Source organism: Alligator sinensis, unplaced genomic scaffold (genome assembly GCF_000455745.1).
Source record: "Alligator sinensis unplaced genomic scaffold, ASM45574v1 scaffold266_1, whole genome shotgun sequence".
NCBI lineage: Eukaryota > Metazoa > Chordata > Crocodylia > Alligatoridae > Alligator > Alligator sinensis.
In genome coordinates, this window is record NW_005842362.1 from 1,277,878 (window position 1) to 1,288,389 (window position 10,512).

The 10,512-nt window shown below is 41.8% G+C and overlaps 1 protein-coding gene across 1 annotated transcript in view; it reads left to right on the forward strand.

Annotated features, from left to right (window-relative positions):
• The window catches only part of DISP1 (dispatched RND transporter family member 1), a 123,774-nt gene that overhangs the window by 34,434 nt on the left and 78,828 nt on the right, over positions 1-10,512 (forward strand).

Genomic DNA, 10,512 nt, shown 5'->3' on the forward strand with positions numbered 1-10,512 from the left:
TGCAGCTCTGCTTCCTCCTCAGCGGCCCTTGGTTTTCCCATTGCCTGCTCCCTACTGCTGTTTTTCTGCTGCAGCAGTGCGGGGAGAGGGGAACAACAAATTTCAGGTGACCCTCTAATAATTAGATTCTAGACATGGACAATTATAACAAATTTATAATTGTCCATGCCTAGATTCCAGTTATTGTGGTATCATCTTAAATTCAAAGTTGTCTTAGATTTGGGTAAATAAGGTATTTTTCAATTTATACGTTTTAAATAAACAAAGTGAATATATGTTATACTTCACTGAAAGTACATAACTAAATCAGTGGGTTTAGAACAGCTTTATGATGTTTACATCAATTTTGATAGTTTAAAAAACTCATTTGTTATTAGTTAAATTTGTACCAGCAGTTTTAGGTTTCTAGGAAGCTCTAGTGACCTCTGTAAGAGGTGATTCAGTGAACCTGTCACAAATAATTTCATTCTGCAGCTAATTGTACTAGGTTTAATCGAGAAATTATGAACTGCTCCGCCCCCCGTTTCTGTCAGGGAAGAATTTCTTTGCATTTTGAAATGTGGGGTAAGTGTAGTAAATTTTAGCGTTAGTTGTTGTTATATTTAAAGAGGTAGGAGTTTCTCTAAGCTCTTCACAAACCTCAGTAATACACAGGGTGAACCGTTGTTTCTTGAAATACTCTTGCATCAGAATTCTAACAAGAAAACACATTTAAAATCAGTGGTACAACTCTCTCTGTACTGCCATTTGTGCTTCTTAACCTGTCTTGCAAGCTACTGCATCACATTTGCCATTCTTTAGATAGTTTCTGATTAGAAGACCAACCATTTTATTCATGCTTGCTCCCTTTTTTCTGAAAAAAATAGGCACTTCCTTTTCACTCACTGTTACAGTAACACAGAGGCTTAGTCATGCAGTACTTGTGAGAATGACTGTATGCATGATTAAAGATTATTCTACTTTTTGGTTGAAGTTAAAAGTGTCCATGTTGAAAGTGAAGCAATCAATGTAGGTTACAGTGAAAAGTAGTAAGTTGGGAAAATATTTTTTGTAGCTTTATCATAGAGTGCCAGGACATTAATTGTTGAGGCTTAGTCCCTCAGTACCAATAGTCCAAGACAACAGGATGATGTGCTCTTTGGAGCTTAGGCAGAAGGTTGAGTTTGGTGGGTTTTGGGGACTTTTTTGTTTTAAACCATTTTTCTTATCAATTACACTGTCCTTGTATATCTTAAAACAAGGGTGACCAGCCCACAGCTCATGTCACAAGTGGCATGAGCATTTGCTTTGTTTGGCACAAGCCCCAGGCATTCACTAAAGCAGGGGTGGGCAAAATATGGCCCGCGGGCCAGAGGCTGTTCTATCCAGCCCACAGGGCCCCTAAAAAATTTAGAAAATTAATATTGATCTGTCCTTGGTTCCTGTCAAAAATTACAGAAACCAGGGGCAGTAAGACTCAAGGGTAGCCCGGTGGGCTCCTGCAACAGCAAGGCCTGCCTGGCCCTGTCCCCACCCTAGCTGGAAGCCCTAGCATGGGCTTCTGGCCTGGGACCATGTGGCTGCCCCGTGCCGGAAACTCAGGTAAGGAGGTGGGGAGGGCAGGGAAGGAGCCCAGGGAAAAGCGGCCCCTCTCCCGCCCTGTGGCCCGCACTCCCTGCTGCAGCCATTCACAGCCTGCGCAGGGCTGTCCTGAGGACCGTATCTAGAAGCAGGATATTCAGTTCAACCCTTGACTTTTCTGCTCGAACTGTCAGCAAGTTACAGTGCTCTTTTGATAAATAGGTATAAACACTGCAAAATGAACGTGAGGTAAATTAACTTAATGTTAATAGCCAGAAGGTCCTGTTCATATTGGACCAGTTGTTCCTTAATAGCCTGGAAGGGGAGAAACAAACTGGAACAAAAACCCCAAAATTGTATTTTAACCACTAATATCTTGAGTTACCTAGGCTCTGTGCCACTTTAAAACTTTGAAAAAATCTAACAGCAATTTTACTTTATTTAGTTCATAGCTATTTATATGACATTCATTATAACATGTTTCTAATACTTGGCAAAAAATTAACTGCATGTTGGGCTTTTATTTAAAGTACTTCGATCAAAAACAATAACGTTTGGTAAGCACAGCAAAAATACAGATGAATGCAAAACTTAGGACTAGCTAAAATGGCTGCCCAAGAAAAGTGATCAGGAATAACAAATCCTTCTTGTTCTTTGAATCTAAATAACAAAGTTATGGGGTAAAGGTTTTGCAAATTGAAGAAATGCTTGCTATGTCTTAATAACATAAGTGAGCATACAATTTTTGGTCTCTGCTTTCCCATCATGGAAATGGGAACTATATTAATAAAGGGCATAAAATCCAAATGGCATGTCCTTTTGCCAAGAAAGCAATTTTTTCTTCCTCCTTCTTTGCTTCATATAAGCACCTGGGAATTGAGCTCTTGCTGGGAAGGGTCATTTTAAAGTGGTAAGTACAATGTAGGAATATCTGGTTGATGCTTGTTGTGTAATATAGACTAAACAAAGCAGTTCTGTTAAGTAAGACTTCATTCTGTAAAAACAATATTCAAGTTTTAATATTTGAATTCTGCAAAGGTGTTTTATTATTATTATTATTATTCAGCAGATTGGTAATAAATCTGGCCCTTAGCTTTATTCAGATGACTAATGTCCTGGGTCCAGGATTTAATTAAGTGGGCTGGGGAGGAGTGGGGAAGGAACCAAATTTTCTTCTAGGCAATGGAGCTATTTTGCAGCTGCCACTGCTTCAGGACTACAACAGTCTCTGCAGCTGCTTGTGTTTTGTCTGGGCTGGAGGGGGTGTGCTGTCACTGGCCTGGTCTACACCCAAATGCCCTCTTTGCAGGGATACAAGGGCCCCAGAAGAGCTTGTAGTTGTTAGTATTGCAGAGGTTATGAGCCTCTGACTTTCTAAACCTTGCCTTTCTACATGAGGGGGACTGCATCAATTCTCCTGCCTTCCAAGGTCCTCATGTCCTACAAAAGCATTCATTTGAAAGGAAATTTAGCCCTAAATACAGTTTTTCTGTACAGTTAAAATGGTTGAGACATAGAAAACTCCTCAGAGGTTTTATGATTTAATTCAGTTCTCATATATTTTTTCTTTCCTATCTTCAATGGCATATTTAAATGTAATACAGACTACTGTAGTCATCTAAAATATGTAAAGCTCAAAACATGCAAGCCAAGCATACTGGCTGGTCTAAGCAGTTATTGTACAAGCAGAGATCTCTTTTTCTGTTGAACAGTTACAATATGGATATTTTAGCAGACATCATTTGCATTCAGCTCTGATCCTAAACTTTTTACTTAGCTACTAGATATCTTATTTGGCTCACTGGCTGCAAATCTCAGCAAGCAAATTAGGCTTGGTCAGTCCTAAGATCCACCACTTTTGGCTGCTGGCTAATGATGCAAATACCTCATTTTCAGGACTGCAAGAGTGTTTGATGTGTTGAACTAATTTAAAGCAAAAAGCATATCATTTTATAAATAATTTGACAGTTTATTTGGCTATATTCTGCCATATCATTTCCTGTAGCACATAGTGTTTTTCCAAGTAGTATCTTATGAAGGCATTGATCAGTCCTGCATACTGTGGAGATCTGACAATTTTAAAGCCCTGAAGTATTGTGGTATACACTGCTGCTTTGCTGAAAAAACTGTGCCAAGTTTTTAAGGTAAGCTCTTGAAGATCGATAGATCGATCGATCTGTTTATCTCTCTTACTCTCTTTCTCTCTAGATATATATGCCTTAGTCTGTCTGTCCATAACGCTTTATTCACACTCTGATTGCTTGTCTGAAACAACCAATCAGAGTGTTCCAAAAGAGTTCTGGACAGGGGGTGGCAGTGCTCTGCTGCCGTGATGGCGGGAACACACAGGATGGAGCGGGGAGGCAAGGCCAGCACTGCTGGCCTCACCCCCCCACCCTTGCTCCCTGGAAGAGATGGGCACAGAGTGGGGGGGGCGGTGATGCCAGCAGCATTGGCCCAACCCGCCCTGGTCTCTGCAGGGCGCAAAGACGGAACGGACAGAGGGCGGGGGGATAGATGAGGCCAGTGCTGCTAGCCTTGCCCCCCATCCCTGTAGGCAGCGGCAATGGAGTGGTGGGGGGGAGGGGGGCAGGGTCAGAGACCAGCAGTGCCCTGGAGGCGGTAACTCCCTGAAGGCTATGTCCCTCCCTCCACCCCAGTCATTCTTGACAGGCAGTTGGCTAGAGAGAGAGAGAGAGAGAGAGAGAGAGTGTGTGTAAAAATAAACCAATGGTAGACAAAACAATAGTTGCAGCATTAGAACAATCATGAAGACACATAGCTGAACCTCAATACCTATTGGGAGCAAAGATTTATATAAATTTCATAGCTTAGATTTGTTTCTTGATTTTAGAACTACAATAGCAAATTTAAAACATGGTCTTGATCATTTTAAAGAGCTGCTTTTGAAATTATACAGTCTAATAATATTTATTTGTGTGGGTGTGTACTTCTTTTAGAAGGTGGTGGTTTTGGTTTAGTTTAGACTATGTGAAGTCAGAGAGTCCCAGAGAAATTTGACATTTCTTCTAAAGGTACCGAAGGTTAGTGTTCTGAAAGGTCTGATTCTTGATTTATCTGAATGCACAAGAAATTCCCAGGCTCCCATCTGTTTGCTAAGAGACAGCTAGAAACGATTGACCCCACATTGCAAAAGCTGTGTTTTGGCAACCATCTCAAAGGCAGACGGTCTAGTGAATAAACATTAAATTTGTGCTCAAATAACATTTTCTCCTGCCTGTCTGTTGGGCCCTTCATTAGTGTGTCAGCAAAGCAGAGATCAAATAAAATCTTCTGTAGGAGCTCTAGCAGTGTCCATTTACCCAAACCACTTGGTGCTCTTTTGTGAAGTAGTAGTCTAGTGCTTATTTCATTTCCTTAAGCAGGAAAGGTGAGAGTATACTGTAGATGCTGGACAAAAGGAAAAAAACCCCAAAAAACAAACAAAAGCAACCCCCCCCCCCCCCCCCCCTGCCTTCCATTCACTACTTTTTGAAGGTTTGGAAACTGTTTTCTTGGAGATCCCTTGGAAAAACAAGTGATTAGGGTACTTGGCATAGCAATTATCTTAACTAAGCAGCAGCCTCCCAGGTTGAAGTTTGAAGTCGTCTTTTGATAGAGATGTCTGAGAGATACAAGTGTCATCTAACTTGCTTGTAGCTGACAATTTTTAGCATTCTACCTTTTACAGCCACGAAGGGGGATAGCACCAAAAACTACTGCTGAGCTTTGTAGGGTATATATTTTTTGATGGTCATATCAATACTGATTTTTAATTTTCATGAAGCTTAAAGACAAATGTGCAGTACCTTTTAAAAAACATTATGCTTGACACGTTATTTTAAAAATAAATTAAAACAGGAAGGCATTGCTGTAACCCAAGAATAATAATTTGTACTGGTTGTATTTATTTGATATAGTGGCAGTTATATTTTATGGAGTATCGTTGCCTAAATCTTTCCAAATACGAGGGGAAAATACCATTTTCTCATTATCTGCATGACTAGTAGCACTATTTATGAGCACAAAGTTGCTATTTAGATAGGATTTGGAATGCGATCACCCTTTTAATACAACAAGATGCTGCTATTCATTAAACACTAACATATAGAGTGCTATAATTTCTGTTTGCATCATTTGTTTATATATACAGATAAAGTGCATTTTATATAATATATATATATATATATATATATTTAAATAAAGCTTTGCCTCCTGGTCACTTGTAAAACAGCCCAGTCTGACATTTTACATGTGCATGCTTAAATAAGATTCATATTTGTTATAGTTCATAGTGGAAAACTTACACCTGCAGTAAAGGAATGTATATGAGAGCATCAAACTGTGTGTAAATATGTTTGTACAGCTGCATTTTAATGTAATTCATTACAGGTCTCTGTTTACAGATTAATGCTGTGCTTTTCAATGTAAAACAGAACTATTAACCTTCCCTTCAAAAAGTTAGTTATCAAGGCAAGCAATAGGTATTTTTTTAATAACTCTGCATCATAAAATCTTCCTTGCTTTGCACAAGATTCATTCATATTAGCATTTAAAAATTACCTCATATCAATAATATTTAGTCTTACCTTCTATTTTCTTTGCTTTATTTATGAGCCCATTTTTGTAGAGTCCACATTATTCGTAAAGGAACATATTAAATAAGAATTATTGGCTTGTCATAAGGCTTTGCTTCAAGAATTATGTTGCTTTTTTATTTTGATAGTGTAAATATTGGCTCCCAAGCCCATACATATATAGGGGAATTTTATTACTTTGTTTGTTTTGCATGATTTTGAGTGACCTAAGCCTTTAATGGCTAGTGCTGGGCCAATTTAGAATTATTTCAAATGCAAAGTTGATCTACCAAATTTGAAGATGTTGTTACTTTACAATTAGGGCTGCCAGGCTCTGGAATGGGCTCCCAAGTGAGGTGGTGCTCTCTCCTACCTTGGGGGTGGGTGTTCAAGAGGAGGCTGGACAGATATTTGGATGAGGTGATATGACTGTGGCACCTGTTCCTGCCAGGGGCAGGGGGTCAGACCTGATGATCTGTTTAGGTCCCTTCTGACCCTAAGCACTATGTCAAAAAATGTTTTGGCTCCATTAGGTCTTTGTTGGTGACTAACTTAACCAACACTATGGTTTTTTTTCACCTTATAAATAAGTAGAGGGTAATAATTTAAGCAGCAAAACACCAACAAACTATTATCAGTGGGGCCCAACCTTTTCACCCCGCAGGCCAAATGCATAGTGCCAGTTCCATCCGTGAGCAATATTTGGTTGGTGGGCTCAATATGGAGCACATAGCTGATGCAGTGGGGGCCAAATCTAGTGCGGGGGGGGGGGAAGAGGAGCAACCTGATCTCTATCCGGGTTAGAAGGCAGAGGTGACCCCAATCTAGATGCACAGGGTGGACCTAGCTCTGATCCTGCAGCACAGCAATGGGCTGGGCAGGGCTGGATCCAGCCATTCAGAGCTTCCACTATTCCTCTGCCACCAAATTTCTAAACCCCTGGGGATCCTCACAGGCTGTGATGCCACGGCTCTGTGCTCCAGGAGTTAAGCACTCCTGAACTCTGATTAGGCTAGACAGTGGTGCAGCCTAGGTGTAGGTCTTGAAGAACTACTGCTGCATAAAATAGTGCCTTGTTTTCTGAAACTTTTCATCCTGAAACAGAACAGGACTTTCTTAATTGAAATGGTTTAAAACACATGATAAATTACCCAAGTAGGAGGTAGCCACCCAGTGACAGATGGATAGAGGAGATGTGTTGCAGTGATCAGAAGGCAGCTGAATGGCAACTTTGGTTGGAAGAGACGCACAAAGAGGCAGAGAGCTATTGGGGATTCCTTCTGGTATAGACAAGTGACTTCAGTGTAGCAAGGTTCATAGGTGCAGGAGCAGGCCAAAGCATGGCTGGTCTTATCAGCATGTTTGCATAAAAGGAGAGCCTAGTCAAACTTTATACTACAGGTATGCCAAAGTCTGAAAATGATCACTGTAAGTGCTTCAGCATTGCTGCAAAACTAGGCTATGTTTTATTTTAGCACTATATACATACAGTTTTCTTCTAAAATTTGCCTATTCCGTTCCAGGAACTACACCACCAGTTTTTGATTTTACATAAGTCATTTAGCATCCTATGAAAAAATGTGCCTGTAGATTTTTTTTTAACTCTTATTTTAAATGAATAATTTGCATTGGAGAGAGATCAGGGGTCAGCAGCCAGTGTCCCAAGAGCCATATCTGGCCTGCAAAGAGTGGGAGCTCTGCTTGTGCCGCACTGCAATTGGGCAGCACAGACTGTGGCAAAGGGGAATTCTCTTTGCACTGCACTGCAGCTAGGCAGCAGGGAGAGACACCAGCAGAGGTCTCCAGGTCCTGGTGCCTCCCCATCTTTACCTGGGCTGGGTCATTTTGGCCCCTGCCAGAAAACAGCGCCAACCCCTAAGATAGATTATACCAAATATCAGACTTTATAAGTCTTAAAGACTCAGTCTTTATAAGTTAAAGGCTTCTTTCTCGAAGTGGTGTATGATGCATCATTCTAGCAAACTGCAGCAACTGTCTTCAAAGATAGTTATATCAAAAGAGATGTGTTCAAAGGTTGAGTGAAATAAAAAAAATGAATACTATAGAAGACACTACTCGATTCATCAAAATTGTTTAATGAATAAAGTGTATTAGTTCATGTGCCCCTAAATACCTAGTAAACTTACAACATTCTGTCAATTGTGACTTTAAATATGCGGATTGATACTGAAACTGCTGGAAATAACAAGATTGTATGATCAAAAACAAAAGCAGAGGCATGTGTTGTTACAGAAGCATTTTGAAGCATCTTTCTGGCTTCTTTGCATGTGTACCGACATCTAAGCAATTGTTACAGTAGAAATCTTCTGCTCTTTATTTTATGCATTCCAGTCCTTCATGATTCCAACCCCAGTTTTTTCCCTTCTACCTCAGACTTTACCATGCTCTCCTCCTGGTCTGTCTCATCCTTTTTTATCCCCCATCTATTCTAGATCAAACTGTACCACCCTATCATCCAGCTTTTAAACATTTCTATCTGTGAAACTATACCATCATGTTCATATTAAGCTGTATGTGGTAAGGTTTTGGAGGTAAAGAGGCCCATAGTGGAGATGAATTTGGGTAGAGGGCACAGGACTGTGGAAGAGGTACGTGAAAATTCAGGGGGCTATAGGAATTGCTGCTGTGTGGGGATCTAGTAAATGGGCTTTGATTGTGGAGGAGGCTTGAAGTACTTGGGATTGTTCTGTAGGGTTTCTTTTTAAAAAATAAATAATTAGCCTACTATTACTTCTCTGCTGCCTATTCAGTCAGCCCCCAGCCTGTACCAGTGCATTGGATTGTTTTCATCCTAAGTGGAGGACTTTGCACTTCTCCTTATTGAACCCCATGAGATTTTTTTTTTTGGTCCAGTCCTCCCCTTTTCTAGATCTCTCTTAATCCCTAGCCCTATCCTCCAGCATATCTATTACTCCTCCCAGCTTGGTGTCACTTGCATGTACCTGTATTTTCATGTACCTCTTCCACAGTCCTGTCTCCTCTGCCCAAATTCATCATCTCCACCGTGGGCCTCTTCACCTCCAAAACCTTGCCACATACAGTTTAATATAAGCATGGATAGAAATGTTTAAAATGGATATTAAGACATGCTAGGAAATCTGGTCGTCACACCAGATGACAAAGCTAACCTATTTAACAATTTCTTTGCCTCCATTTTTCTGAGCAGGGACCGGGACCCCCGTAGTCCCCAGGGGAGGCGCACCCAGGCCTAGGGCCAGAGAGGACCTAGTCAGGGAACTTCTGGAGGGAATGGACATATTTAAATCAGCTGGTCCTGATGATTTCCACCCCAGAGTGTTGAGGGAATTAGCAGAGGTCATTGCAGGACCCCTGGCATGGCTTTACTAGCACTTGTGGTACTCTGGTGAGGTGCCAGAAGACTGGAAAAGGGCCAATGTGGTTCCCATTTTCAAAAAAGGGAGGAAGGAGGACCCAGGAAACTATAGTCCTGTTAGTCTTACCTTGATCCTGGGTAAGCTTTTTGAGAGAATTATCCTGGCTCATGTCCACGTGGGGCCAGCAGGGGAGATTATGCTTAGGGGCAACCAACATGGGTTCATTAGAGGCAGGTCCTGTCAGACCAACCTGGTTGCCTTCTATGGCCAGGTCACAAAATCCTTAGACGCAGGGGTAGCAGTGGACGTAGTCTTTCTGGACTTTAGGAAGGCCTTCGACACTGTCTCTCACCCCATTCTCATTAAAAAACTAGGGGACTGTGGCGTTGACACCTACACAGTCAAATGGGTCACTAACTGGCTGGAGGGCCGCACCCAGAGAGTGGTGGTGGACGGGTCATTTTTGACCTGGAGGGATGTGGGCAGTGGGGTCTGCAGGGTTCGGTCCTCAGGCCTGCACTGTTCAACATCATCATCAGCGACTTGGACGAGGGGGTAAAAAACACCCTGTTCAAATTCACAGACGACACTAAGATGTGGGGGGAAGTGGGCATGCTAGAAGGGAGAAATAGGCTGCAATCGGACCTATACAGGTTACAGGGGTGGGCGGATGAGAACAGGATGGGTTTCAACACTGACAAGTGCAGGGTAATACACCTGGGGAGGAAGAACCAGCAGCATACCTACAGGCTGGGGAATTCCCTTATCGTCAGAGCAGAGGCAGAAAAGGATCTTGGAGTCATTATTGATGCCAAAATGAACATGGGCCGACAGTGTGGGGATGCGGTCAAGAAGGCCAACCATACCTTGTCATGCATCCACAGATGCATGTCAAGCAGGTCCAAGGAGGTGATCCTCCCCGTCTATGCAGCACTGGTCAGGCCACAGTTGGAGTACTGCGTCCAGTTCTGGGCACCACACTTCAGGAGGGATGTGGACAACATGGAGAGGGTCCAGAG